A 15,012-nucleotide genomic window follows, 5' to 3' on the forward strand; every position below is an offset into this window, starting at 1 on the left:
CATCTACACACATAGAGAGAACTTTTACATATGCCCTTTTTGTTCCTAGGATTTAACACTGGAAACTGAGATTATGTTAATAAGGAGGGTTTGCTGGCACTTTTATGGGGCTCATGTTCAGAATGAGGAACCTTGTGTGCAGCAAGAAAAAGATTTATTACCAGGAGTAATTAGAAACAAATTCTTATCAGTGTCATAAACATATGGTAAAGAAAAAATCTTTCAGTCTAAGCCAAACTCCAGTGTTTTTTTCATTTTATTCAAAATGAAGCTACTTTAACCAAGATTCTGCTCTTTTTATTCCTGTTTTCAAAGGAAAATAAGTTATTAATAAAAATTATAATGACTAAATGGGAGTCAAAAAGCGATTCAATGTATTCTGTGGGATTTAATGATCTCTCCTAAGCAGATTTTTAACTTGTTGATCACAATGCATCAAAGAATCGGTTCTGTTGCTGTACATGTGATCTTGTGGCCTGAGCTCAAATTTTAGATCTACGAGCTCCTTAACAACCGACCCACATTGCTGTTTCAGTTTTGCATGAGTTCCTGTGTACAGTAAGACAAATGACAGAACAGCAACTATTGTTTGGTGAGAGGATTGATTATCACACTTTATATTAACTTGACTAAGGAATGTACACACATTTTTTGGGGGGAAATCGAGTCCACTTTTTTAAGGAGGTTTGAAACTTGAAGTTCTTTGTTGTTAGTACAGATCATCTTCAAATTATCCCATGTTGCCATCTTAACTGTAGGAAATAGAGATCATCTCAGTCAAGGTATTTATGCTGTATTTGGTCAACATCTAACACACAGTTACTGCCTTAAATGGCAGCCTTAGAGGTGTAAGAAAAGTCAAAAAGACACAGTAGACCTTATTTTGATGATATCTTCCGAGACTTTTAAACTCCAGACTGTTTCAAACTTAAAGAATAGGGGTGATTGGAATAATATGTTTAATGGCTTCTTAATGTAAATCATTGTTCTTAGAACAACAAATATGTTTCTTCACCCCCCTTTTTTAAACCTTGCTACTTGTATGCAGTGATCTGTTTTTTCAAGTCAGCTTTTAGGTAACAAACTGTTCTGCTTGGCTTGAAAAACTTTTATAAGAGGACTGGGACATGGTAGAAAAAAACACTGACTGACTATTTTGCCTGTACCTACTTAGACACTGGAATTGATAAAAGTGTTAACGAGTTATTACATGTCTCCTCACACGAAAAAGAATGATGCAACTTTGCTCATTACTGAAATCACCCCTGAAAGCAAATAAGAAACTAAAGTGCACCTTCCCAGGGATTGCAGTGCCGGTGGGTACAGCATGAAAAGGCAGGTGCTGTGACCTGACTTACGCACGAAGTGCTCTGCACTGATGAAATTCGCTGCTTGGAAACTTGCAGGACTGGAAACATGCAAAGATTAGTAACAGTGGTAAGGTTTAAAATCACTTTAAAAGGTAGAAGCTGCAAGCGGTGTTCTTTATCTCACCATCTTGGCTGTAAACACGGTCTGAAGAGTTACAGGAGCGTTCTGTGGTCATTGTTTTATCAAGAGTCTGTTAAAAAAAAAAAAAAAAGCATTGGCACGATTAAGAGAGTCATACTCAATCTTGTGTTTCAAAATAAAGACACTGTTCTCCCATTTTCCAACATGCCACAGAATTGTTACGAAAAGAGTCAGAATATTTCATAGCTTTTAAGCCGAATCTTCAGAATATTTGGATTTCAAATGTAGTTGTGAAATTACATTTTTCATATAAACAATGAAATTAATAATTTAATTTTTAAACTCAGATATTTGAAATTCTAGCATAATTACTTCCTTATGCACATTTAAAGCTCATTTTCCAAAGGCATTTACCTGTCCATCCTTGAAATTTATTTGCTGCAAACATGAGCCAGTAAAGCTTGATTGCTTAAGTGTTTGAGGAGTATGATCAGAAAAGGGAAAACAGGCTTAACACAAATATGTGTTAACAATTAAAATCAAGGACAAAAAAAAATTCACAACCATAAGCTCTAGTTTTCATTTTCTACCAACTCTCCATTTAAGTTCTAGTGGAGACTTTGGGAAGTTTAGATGATGAGCATAACAACAACTATACTTTCTTGGTAAATCTCCTTGGAGTTTTGGAAACAAAGAGTTTCATACTAGCCTTGGAAACATGGTGAATTTCACTCAAATCGAACAAGATGAATTACAGCTACTCTAGAATGAAAAGAAAAACAGCCCAGGCCTCCAAAACCACAAATATAGAACTGGGATCTTTATTTCAAGCAAGTTTCAAGCCTGTTTCCATAATGATCTTCATTCCTGTCTCCTGTGTGCAGGGAGCACTGTAGGGCATTTATCGATTGCTCTATAAGAGTTGACAAAATGATGCATTATTCAGCAAATTGCCACATGCAGGGAAAAGAAACTGTACCTTTTCTTCTGAAATCTTACAAGCATATAATTTTTTTATTTTTATAGACAGTCTGAGAAAGCCCTGAATCACCCTGTTGTAATGCACCATATATATAAAAGACCCCTTACATTACTAACTCAAAACAAACTTCTTCATATTTGTCAATACTCGTTAGATATGGGGTCCAATCAATTTTTGCTGTAGTGATTCACCACACACTTAGGTTAGAATGCCACCTGAAAAGAAATAGCTCCTGTGTCAGGCTCATGTTTCCCATGAGCTTTTATATTTTCTTCCTACAGTCAATTCACTATAAACTGGCTCCTGACAGAGCTTTACCCAGCTGGGAGAGCTCATCAGCCCAGGGACTAGAGCAGCCCTGGACATGTCGGCCACCTAAACTCCAGATTTAGCAGCTTTAACTGTTGCAGGAAGGAGATTCACATGCTGAAACAAATACTCTCTCTCTCCCTGACCAAGCCATTAACAGTGACAATCTTGTCTCAGCTTAAAACCATTCACGGCTCACTTTTTTTTAAAATATTTAGTAACAGATTACTATTAGACAGTGAGCTGGGAGAAAACGTAAGCAGTCCACGAAAACACTGTTGGTACAGTCCTGTCACAAAATGAGGTCAATGGCTCTTTGTGCAATTAAAGCAGCACAGGAAATGCAAGATGACTTGGGTGAGACATCCACAGCACTTAATCACCACCTGAAAAATCTGACTGCCACCTTCATGGCCATTTCACCCAGTGGAAGACCCCAACAGGCCTAGAATTGACTTACTTTCTTCTAGATTTAATAATTCTTCTAAAAAGAAGCTATCACCTCTCTCTACAAATGTGTCTTGGATTAAGGTCTAGAAACATTGAATCTAATGACAAAAGCTGAGCTTTTTTACTCCAAACACATGGGTCTTAAGTTATGCGCCTGTGCCTTTAATTCAGCACTGAGTAATTACATTTAGGTCGGTGGAATCACTCCAGGTTTTTCTTGGTGTGTCTAAAGTGAATGTTGTCCTAACGTTTTGGAAGTATATGAAGTGAATTTAGGAATGAACATGTATGTCAGTAGTTGGAAAATGCAACTGAAATTAACTATCCCAGTGTGTAGAAGGAAATAGAACGTGAAGCAGAGGTCTAAATTTCAAGAGTAAAAGCAAGCACGTAGCTTTGCACATGTAGGTATAATTGCATCAGTATTCCCTGTATTTTCCCCAACACTACTTCTTCTTTCCTATTTTTAATAATAATGGCAAAAGGAATAATATAAATTTAAGTTGTCCTGGGAACTTAACCTCTTACTCATCTCCTTCAGTAAAATTTTAAAACCTTTCCATAAAACAGAATATTGGCTATGAAGAGACCAAATGTTAGACTCAAGTGGAAGGAAATAGGTCAAAATAAAATGCACTTAATTGAGAAACTATCTCAAATTTTCTTGTAATGTGCCACACGCTACTGGTACTACACAGTGCATTTGAATACTCTGACGTAGTGTGTAAGACAAAGGAAACCATAGAACACTTTGGGGTGGAAAAATGCATGGGAGACATAAGTTTCTATGTGTAGGAGCTAGTCAAATGCTTGAATAATTTAGAATCATAACATACACAAAAATGAAACACTGTAACTTTAATAACCGGCTTTTTTTAACCCTTAAACTCCAATTATTAGGATATTGTGGTCCAGGCAGCACATCAGGTGCTGATAATGAACATTCAGAGACAGGACTTTTGCTGTACGAAAGAAAAGTGTTCTGCTCAAAAGATTAATAAAGGATTATCTTCTTGTGTATACATATATATACACACACTGAACAGAATGAAAATTGGAACCAAAAATGAAGTCTACTCAGCTGTTGTTAATAAAATGGAATTAAGTTTAGGAGAAAACATAACCTAATTAGGACTTTATAAAAGGCACATTAGTATATGCTGGAAAAGTAATTGTTATATATGAAAACTATTTTATGCTTTATATTATCTGTATAATACACAGTGTTACACAAACAAACCAAGGATGTGCATGATGTTCACACTAAAACTCTTTACTATATATATTGCTATATGTCATCAGTGCATGCTGCATTCATGTTACATTTGACCTGCAGATGTAATGTAACCTCAGCAGAGTACAAGAGGGCAATCAAGAAAATAATGATCTTGGGGTGGCAAAGAGGTTTCTCTACATTGCTTTTCTGTACTGAAGGAATCACTGTCTCATAGAAGTCTTTTCAGGTGACAGGCTTGAAAAGGAAACACCTTCGCACCCAGAGTGAGGAGATCAGAAACCTTGCAAAATTCAACTGCAGCTAATGTGGAGGAATCTGACTTAGTCTTGGTTTTAAATATGACTGATATTCCTTGCAAACTTAGTTGGGATTTGAATCCATGGCTGGAAGTTATCAAGTCTTTCATGAGCAGCTGAAATAACGATGGCTGCTTTCCTAAGAGTAGGCAGCCACACACCCAACTGTGCTGCACTGCTGCAGCATTCCTGATCCCGTGCCATATTCCAGCAGAGGCTGTGATATTCCTGAGCTACACTTTACTCACCAGTCAGTTGGGTCAGCAAGGAAAGTGAGCAGAGACCCTTTGCACTAATTTCATAGTTCTTCCTTTAGCAGATGCACTAATTCGTTTCTATAACCTGCAGCCTCCCCCAAAGTGCAGAAACTCCAAAAGTGAAATTTGTTGAAACTGAACATCAGATCAAAAGCTTCAGGCCTCTTGCAGCACGATTTCATTAGCTCTGCCTCCTCAAGAAGTCAGGAAAAAACAGTACAGCTGCATGAAAAATAAAGAGCAGCTTTTTCTGACTCTGGAACCAGAAAATAATGACATGAAACCAAAATCAAATGCAGCACTATCACTTGTATTTCCAAATGCCAGCATTAATTCTCTCTCGCAGCTCCCAGAGACTTGTTAAACAAATGAGCCCTATAATGTATTTTGCAAGTGAAAGGTCCTGGAGTGGAAGAAGTCAACTCCAATACAGAAGGCCCTTAACAGAAACACTGCAGTTTGCTCTAGGAGTTTTGCACCGAAGGGGATCTGCCTGACCTCTCTCCTGCCGCAATCCCTATTTTCTCCTTTGATCAAACAAGCAGTTCTGCAGCACTAGCAATAGTCTGAGCTTTTAGATCAAAACTAGTATCTCAAAACCTGGAAGTCAAGTCGGCTCATGAAAATCACAAAGGGCTGGTTTTGTGTATGCACAGACCAGTCAGGTATCTTTTCATACCAGAGAAAAATTCTCTATTTAAAACATGCCCGATGAACGGCATTTTCCCTGCACACCTGGGCCATGCCTGGGATGCTGAGTGCTCAGCCACACAGTCATCCTGATTATCCTCCCTATGCCCTTGGGGGCATTTTCGGAGCCAATTTACACCTCTAATATTTTTTTTCTCTCCTGGATAGAGACCTGATTTTGCTTGCACATTGTAATCCCTTCAGAAGAACTTTTCCCTTTTCCCCCTAGTTTTCCTCACTTGTTGGTATTACTTTTTTCCCCTTAAGTTTAAAAATTAAAGCCTTTGGACTAAAAGAGGGTGAAGGAAGAATGAAGAAGCTTCAAACCAAGGAGAAAAACCTTAAAATCCGAATTTCCATGAAAAGCACAACATGTCTCCTCCCGCTGCATTAATGCCGCCTCACGAAATGGCGACGGCCTCTGCAGGCAGCTGCCTAAAAACACCCACGGCTCCTCGGGAAGACAGAAATGCAATTTTTATTTTTTTATTCCCCCTAAAGCTTTCATTTTTCTCTCTTTACGTTCAGCCCCTCGGTGACTGCCCAGAGCCCTCTGCAAAGCCATAAACTGATGTGGAGCTTTTGGATACCCCCGGGATTCTCCCCCGCTCTGGCGTGGGGCCCGTGGGTGTGTGAGGGGCTGAGGGGTCGAGCGCCTGGACACTGATAAATAAATATCAGCACAAATAAATGTGCTGATTCAGCCACTATTGCCACGTTCTTGCGTTTCCAGAATTTTCTCCCTCCGCTTCCCAAATATAAAGGGACTTTTTGTGCTGAACACCGAGCCGGGAGCACTGACGGGCTCGGCGCAGGGCGCCATGTGGTATTTGGTTTCTCTACAGTTCATGTTTTTATAATGAAGGGGGAAGGGAAGGAAGGGAGCTGCTCCTACCAGCATGCCAATAATCTGTTGCAAAGGACTGGAGCTCTCAGAGCCAATTAGTCCTCCAGTTAACCATTTACCTGCTGAAATAAATCCAGTCCTAGGCACGGAATCAGCAGGATTCGGGACAGAAAAGCCTGTGTGGGCACGCAGGGCACTGAGCTCGTGCGGATTTGTGCCCAGATGCAATTTGCTACACTTTAATACTAAGTGCTTTTGATACACAAACTGGCCACTGAAACTCCCTTGGGTCACAGCATGCAAAAGTGGGACAGCTATATCCAGAACACATATACTACACAATTTTTCAAAGGTGGATCAGAATCTGTGCCAGCCTGTGGTGGAACCATGAAAGCCACCCACAGGAGCTGCATTTCCCATACGGATATCAGGTGGGGACAAGTCCCTGCCACAGGAATGGTAAATCCATGGTGGGGTGGGAAGGGCCAAGATGCTGCCCTGGCAGAGAAGGGTGGATGTGTCACTGCAACATCTCCCAGCAATGCTGCTGTGGATGGAAAAATACCATTAAGGTGGGACAAACTTCAGGAAAGCAACGCCAGAGTCTGTCTCCCTCTAAATGTGATGTCTCCATCATCCAGACACAAAGCCACGCTTTGGACCTCCCTGCACCAGTCTTGTTTTTCCAACCCCTTAACCGCATCAGAACAAGACCAAAAAAATTACTTCTTTTTCTATTCTGCAGTTTAATTTGTCATAAGCTTTTAATGCCTGAGGCAGTCTAACTCATGGCTTGTTGTGCACCATTGAACAAGCCAGGGAAGAAGACACACAGAGAATTCTCATCCTCCATCTTTTTCTCTGGGGGCAAGTCTGAACGTGGCCAGAGAGCCCAGACAAATTAGTCCCAATGCACAGCAACAGTAACATGCTCCCGCTTGACCCAGAGGGTTGATAAACCTATTTTTGTCCTTTTTTATCCCATGACGTACCAGCGAATATTGGATCAGACTCCCAGGGATGCCAGAAGAACCAGCAAAGTTTGCACAGCACAGTGGAGTGCCCAGCATAGCAGAAGCTGGCTCTGCACCCCAGCTCAGCAGCCCTGGCAAGAAGCAGAGTTTATTTGTTTGGGAGGGGCTGTACTAGTGCGGCATATCTGCTTCTAGCCCAAGCAAGTACTGCAGTGCACGTGAAAGGCATATTCCAACATCACTACCCTCCCTAATGGACGAAAATGAAGTCAAATTTCTCTGCCGTGGAGAAAATCCGTGCCCATGAAAGTTGCGTGCTGTCCCACTTGAAGGGCTACAGCAAGACTGACACTGTAACACATCTCGCTTTTAAGCTCCAAGAAGGATTCTGACTACATTAAAGTATAACTTTACATTCAAATTAAAAACACTGGGAGCGTGGGTGGAAACGTAATGGTAAAAAACCAGCAGATTATTTAGGCATGTGAGCTGTCAGAGCTCTGGCAATACAAGAGATCTCTTGTTCCTGCTGCCTCCCACAGCTGCATTCACTAAATATATCCTGGGCTGAGAGCTGCATTTCTCCACCCCTTCCTCAGCCCAATCCCCTTTGCACAAACACCACCCAGATCCCTTGGGACAGGCAGGGAGGCAGCAGCAATGCCCTAGTTACAGACAGCATGAAGGACAGAAGGGACTAATCATGCCTGCAACCAGGTGAAATTGTAACATCCACAGCTTTTTTTGAAGAGAGAGTGCATGCAGCTGATCCGTATTTAACTTAAAAATAAAGTAGTTTGTTCTCCATAAGGATACACCCCATTTGTATGACAGAATCAGTTACTGGAAGTTATTCCCATCAGACGATTTTCAATAGCTTATGGAAAAAAAATATTGTGATCTCAGAGCAAATTCAAGCATAAGAATGGCCACCTCTGTAAAAAAACCAACCAAACAAAAAACCCCCAGAAAACAACAACAACAACAACTAAAAATAAAAATTGAGCTGGCAGATGGGGAGGTGAGCAGTGGTCTACAGTGCCTTGGGGACTGTGAGGCTCACAGAGAGCAACCCATTTTGCCTCTGTGGCATGTTGCCTGATCATACACCCACCTCAGCGGGAAAAAAATCCATACCACTGAATTTCCGTAGGACTAAGGTGGTTCCCCCATGACCTCCAGCCTGCTCTTCACATTTCTCCTATCTTCCCTTTGCATCCTTTTCTCGCAAGGACACATTCTTTGGCTCAGCACAACAGAACCTTGGTCCCAATCACAGTCTTGAGACACTGCTGCAGTCACAGCAACAAAGAGGGGGAAGAGCTGCCCCTTCTGATAGAATGAATTCTATAGTGGATCAAATTGTGGCAGAAAAAAAAAAGAGTCATCTTGGTGTCTTTCCTCACTTCCAAGCTGTGAGCCAGCAGGGATTTTGACCCTCCTGGTCCCTGCTTCTTCCTTTCTTCACAGGTCCCCGTTTCTTCAACACCTCCAGTTCCACTAGCAGCAAAGCAAATTTGACAGAATCTCGTTAATTTTTCAAGCTTTCTCATTTTAAGAAGTTAGTGGGAGCAGACTGTATCTTGCAATCGAACCTCACAGGAGGGAGAATCAAATATCTCATGCATGACCTTAATCCTTAGGATTTTGCAGTTAGTTGCTCTTGTAATCTCAATACCCAGAGCTTATTACACATTCAAAACATATCTACAGCCCTAGAACATTTTGCAACAAAAGGAACCCAAATTCATTTTGATATAATTATTCAGTCACACCAGTCACATGCTTGCTGTGGAATAAATATAAATACTGGGCCTTTGGGAATAACTGGCAGACTTAAAAGTGTAAAAAAAACCAAACCCAAGAAGGAAATCATCTAGTATATAAGGAAAAAAGATCAGGTTTAGATGTCAAATTGCAGTCAAGGAAAATGGCAAATTATGTATGAAGAGTCTTTTGTAATTTTTTTCTATCTGCAAACCAAAGAACTGAAACTCATACTTAAGCATCTACGTAAAGTAAGGAGTTTATTTTCAAAAGTAGGAATATCATTTGAGGCATTTAAAACCCCTTGAAATCAGATAATTCATTCACCAAATGGCCACAGGTCCCTAAGCTTAAATTGTTGAAAGCTAAAAAAAGTTTAGAAAATTGTGCTGTGGTTTTTGTGTCTTTCCTGAACATTCTTTCCTTTTCTGCTTTTCTTGCCTTCTTGAAACAAAATGTTCTCAAACACTGTTCTAATTTTGTAGTTGGAAATTGTCACTCTTTTAATTAGGGATGTTGCTGTACAAGAGCTACACACTGGCTGTACTGGAAACCAACCCTGTTTGCTGGAGACAGACCTGGGTTTGCCTGCTCTGATCTCTAAGGTCTGCAGGATCCTGTGGATTTCAGAGCACACGTAGGAAGATGCAGTCCCATCTCTGTGCTTTTAAGAAGGAAATACAAAATGTGAAACCAGATGTTAAACCTGAGCCACAGAGGAGCGGGGAGAGCATGAGTTACCTTCAACAGAAGGTAACCTGCAGTTCTAAAAACAAACAAAGGCATAAGGAGCTGGGATAGAAGGTTTCATTTCTCAAACAAGGCAGCGACTCACCCACATTCCTAAGTGTGCAAACAAGGGAGGTAAACCCTCCTCCTGGCAGACCAGATCCTCTGCATTTTACTGTGTAGAGCAAATCCCAAGCAAAGGCAAGCTGTGGTGGTGGTGGTGTGTTATAGCAGGCACAGCACAGGGCAAATGTATTTTGGAAAGGGACCCTCCTTTGTGCACCTCTGCGTTTACATGTGCCTACTTGAAAAAATTAAAGAGTTCAGAAGTTCCGCTTTTCACTTCTGAAAACACAATGAAAAGGAAAAGGGCTACTACTAGCAATCAGTTTTCAAGAGCCAAACTCATCTTTTCTTAGATACCAAGGTTTTCTAAGACTGCTAAGAGGCAGTAGGTTACTTTAAAAAAATAAAACAATGCAAAGACAGATAAGACAAGCCAAAAAGTTCACTGAACAGAGAGCCAAGCACTGTGTAGTGTGGATAAGGTGCTGTTTCTAACCATCAAGTTATCCATACGGGAAAAGCTGACATAGGAATACGGAAACTCACCATCCTAAATGTCTGCTCAGTCATTCCCATCACACAAGGCACACTTCACTGATGGAGGACAAGCATATTCCAGGTGACAGATGGCATGTAGCCAGGCTGCTACATGCCCAACTCCACCCTTCCTGCATGGCTCTCCAGGAGGTGGGGAACACTGTGCAGGTCCCCAGATGGTCGTGGCATCAACTGAGCTGCTGGGTGGCAGCAGTGGAGCCCTCAGCACCAGGGGTGAGGAGGAGGTGATGGAAAGGCTGGATGTGAGAAAACAGGACCAAAAAGGAGCCCAGAAAGCAGAGAACATTGCTAATTTGCAAGAGAAACTGCAGGAAGCCAGTATCTTTAAACTGTAAACCTCAGAGAGGTTGTGGTTAGGAGACACATGTTGCAGGGTGACAGGGCTGCAGGGAGAGCTATGCCTGTGCCCAGGAGAGACACCTCAAAGCCACCATGCATGTGGAGCCCCTCAAGGAGCAGTACTGGGTAGGTGGTCCCTCTGTAGTTCTGCCAGGGCTCTGCTGGGTGAGGTTTGTTCATCTGTGTGATGAAGGATGTGAGACCGCGAGCACAAAGTTCCCCTCGGGCTTCATACTTCAAGAAGCAGAATTAAGGCTGATGCTCAGTGTGTTCCACTTTATATCAAATTTTTCAATTCTCACATTTCCACACCCCCAAATGACATGTTTATTCATACTCTTGAAGGTGCCTGGAGCTGCTGCAAAAGGCAAATGGCAGTGGAGGGGGGTAGGGGGAACACACACTTGTTTGCTTAACAATTATCAGTGTAGGTTTGGCTGCTGGTGCAGGGAGAGTCCTTGACAGCATGGGCTGCTAGAAGGAACACAGAGCTCTCTGTGGAAGTATCAAGCCTCACACAGATAAAATAAGCTATCCTGGAGCTGAAGCCATGTTGAGACATCATGGAAACGCCTGTTCCAGCCATGCTGCCAAGTGCCAGCGAGCAGGGACGGCACACAGACCTGCTCCTCCGTGCTGCTGCAGATTCTGCCAGTGGCATTTGAAATATTTCAGATATTTCAGACAACCCTCGGCAGCCTCCAGCAGAGACTCTCCTGTCAGGACTACAGACCTTACTTTAAAAAAAATAATCCGCTTATCAAGTTGCAGAACAACAGCAATCCGTCTGGTTTATTAGACAGAAACAACAACAGCAGGGGAGGATTTTGCTGACAGTATTTCTGCCCAATTCAACACGCTGCCTTGATTAAGTGCCGGTTAGGATCAGTGCAACAGCAAACAAACATCATGAGCTCCTTACATTTCCTTGAGCAAAGGAAGAGAAACCATCACAGGAGATGGACTCCACACATATTATTATTAGTATTATCACTGAACATTTTGGCTGGCTCGTGCTGTTTGGAAAGCCCAGCTCTGCCAGGCTGCTTGAGAAAATCAGCATTTGTCCCCAGCTTTCGGCATGAAAACACAACTCAAATCCCTTCTCGGGGAACAAAGGTGCTTCCCAGGAGCCTGGCGTGCTGCCGGCATGCCGAGCGCGTAGCCAAGCAACGGCAGCCGGATTGGAGCTTGCGCCTCACCCGTGATGCTCCAGCCTCCACAAACAATTCTTGCCACGTAGACAAGACTGTGCAGGGTAATGGAAAATTACTGCAGGCTTTTTCTTAAAGGGCAAGAACCTCCATTGGCGGAGAAGGTTGATCCTCAGTCCTGTTTCCCAGCGCGCCCTGGGGTCATTCTGTGTTTCCTGCGCAGGGTCTGCAGTGTGTCACCGCACACCGGGGCATTAATACAGTGAAACAGCATTTGTGTGATATTTTGGCCTTCTGCAGTGATCGGAAGTGCAAAGCAGCGAGCTGGGCTGCAAGGAAAGCGAGGGAGCAGAGCAGCCAGAGCCGAACGATCGGCTGCGGCCGTTCTCGAGCTGCTTCAGACGCAGCTCAAACATGGCGACCTGAGCGTGGAGCAGTTAATGCGAGCTGATGCCGAAATAATCCTCCTGCGCTTGGCAGGCACGATGTTTTAATAACTGCCTGGCAAATTCCTGCCTGCAAGGCTGCTGAAAGAAAAAAAAAACCCACCTTTAAAGAAAGAGCGAACTTTGCTAGTTAGGCTGTTATCAGAGCAACAGCGGTTTTTACAAATTATGGCCATGTTTACCTCCAGTTTCTGGTGTAAAAGAGAGTTTAGTTATTAAGACATCATTGTGCTTTCCTAGCTTTAAATAGCCACACAAATAGCTACAGCAGCACCAAACAGCCTGTTCAAGCCAGTGCACTTTTGAAAATCACAGATATGCAGAGTTACCAGTTGGGCAGGGCATCATCTGCCCCCCGGGTACACGGCCACAGGAGCTGCCTGGAAAAAGGGGAACAGCACCAACCTGTGCTCTTTGCAGTGTTCCAAATTAGGTCCTGTATCCATTACAGGATTCATTTCATCTCCTGCAGGAACAAACGACACCACCTGTTCTTGGGGCACCCATGGGGAACCAGCTGTGTCCAGGCTGCAGCAAAAAGAGAAAGGCAAAGCTGCTCCTCTTGCATGCTCACTGCATGCAGCTCATAGTGGCCCTGGTGTGGCTCAGGATGCAGCTGTGCTTTCTGCCCTCTCTGAAGCTGCCAGCAATTTCAGGTATTGTTTGCCAGACAGGTTCTAGGTCATGTCCTGCAGCAATGGGGCTTTTTTTCTTCCTGAAGTTTTAACTCTCCTGCCCATTTTTTCTCAGATAAGCACTGGTTAAAGTCTCAACCCAAATCTTTTCACTTTGTTGTAGCCAGCAAATGAAAATTAAGCCCCTGCACCAAGTCAGGGGATTTCTTTGTAACAGAAACTTCCTCTCCCTTAAATAGAAACCTTTGTTGTGAAGCTGTTTTTATTGCAAGCCCCACAGGGAAAGTCATTACATTTAATAGAGGTTGACCTCATTTTCTAGTCCTCAAAATTAAAGCCTATAAGGGGGGAACGTAATTAGAAGCGGTGAGTTCTCAACAAAGATATACAGTACTTGTTGCTGCCTCCTTCTTACCTAAAGATTAATCTAATATGGCTTGGAAAGAGTAACTTGAAGCAGCTTTTGGCAGATAAGTGAACTCAAGTAAAATGCAAAGATCTGGTTTCCAAGAAGCCTTTTACAAGCTGTACAGAGAAATGAAATGAAACCCTTCAGCAGCACACAAGGCTTCCTGCTGAGCCTCCCTGGAATAGCTGCAAACCTGCATTCCGGTGAAAGCTAATCTCTGTCCGAGGATGGAGTGACATAAAGACGTGAGGACCACTGGTCAGGCATGGACCTGCTCACGTGGCAGCCTCTGCTGGGCTGGAGGGAATCGCTGGAATATTCTACTGCATTTCCAAGGCTGTGCTCTGAGGCAAAGAAAGTGAACGGGTTTGAGCTCAGTCAACGCACGCAAGGGAGGGAATGCAAAGATGCCCTGGCTTTGTTAGCTTTGCTAATATGACATGGGTTTCCACACAGTGGACACTGTTGTCATAGGGCAATGGGTGAACGCAGCACTGGCTACCACTAAATAAACACATTTTCCAAAGCAAGGCAGTGCACGGCAGTGATGGATGTCCTGCACCATGTCAGGGGCCTCACTGAGCCCAGCTGTGCTGGGGCTTTTCACCTTAACATGGCTTGAGCTTAAAGCATCTGTTCATAGCCTGCTTTTCAAGTAACCCCTGCACTTTTGCAAACTGTAGAAGATCACTTGAAATACACATTTTGAATTCATTTTCCCAGCACTCCTCATATCCCCATTGCTTACCCACCTCCTGAGCATCCCCGGCATTCCCAGTGCTCTGGGTCCTGCTGGTGAGGTGTCATCTCCCTGCTGAAACTTCTGCATTGCTATGAGAAACTCTCATTATGTAAAAAGAAAAATTTCTTGTTGAAAGCCCCAGGCTCCCTTTAATTTCCCTTTAGATTCTGTGGTTTGAACAAGAGTTTCTGCTTCAACAACACTCAGAACTTCCTGATTTCTGCACAGTTCTGCCCACTGCAAACAGCTGAATTTAGCTCTGCTATAAACTCAGCTTTGGACTTGGTTTCTTGAAAAATCACATAAATGTTGGTGTCCCTAGCTGAAGAACTTTCACATGGCATTGAACAGCAACTTCTTTTCTGTAGCACCAGCTCTCCTGTGCCCACACCTGCAGTAGGTTTGCTCTGCTGCCTGTTTGCCCCGTGGTTTGTAGCACAACATGCATTCCAACAGAAGAAAAGAAAAAGGCAGCTCTGTCAAAAACATCATCAGAAACTCCCCAAAGCCCAGAGCATGGTGGCTTAGAGCACCAAGCCTTTGTTCCTCCTCCCTGGGAACGTATTTCCACTCCACACAGGCAAAAGGGATCAGAGTCATAGAAAATGTGTGAGGAAGCTGAGAGCAGGACCACAGCAGCCTGGCACAGACCTGGGTGGATGGGCTGTGAGGA

The 15,012-nt window shown here is 43.0% G+C and overlaps 1 long non-coding RNA gene across 1 annotated transcript; it reads right to left on the minus strand.

Annotated features, from left to right (window-relative positions):
* Positions 1–299: 299 nt before the first annotated feature.
* Positions 300–14,638, minus strand: LOC108492558. Its single transcript, XR_001873147.1, has 3 exons — positions 14,350–14,638; positions 1,495–1,561; positions 300–752 (listed from the first exon to the last, which is right to left on the minus strand). It is a non-coding gene; the product is annotated as an uncharacterized LOC108492558 (long non-coding RNA).
* Between the last annotated feature and the right edge of the window lie 374 nt (positions 14,639–15,012).

This window comes from Lepidothrix coronata, unplaced genomic scaffold, assembly GCF_001604755.1.
Source record: "Lepidothrix coronata isolate B3197 unplaced genomic scaffold, Lepidothrix_coronata-1.0 Scaffold11, whole genome shotgun sequence".
Classification (NCBI taxonomy): Eukaryota; Metazoa; Chordata; class Aves; order Passeriformes; family Pipridae; genus Lepidothrix; species Lepidothrix coronata.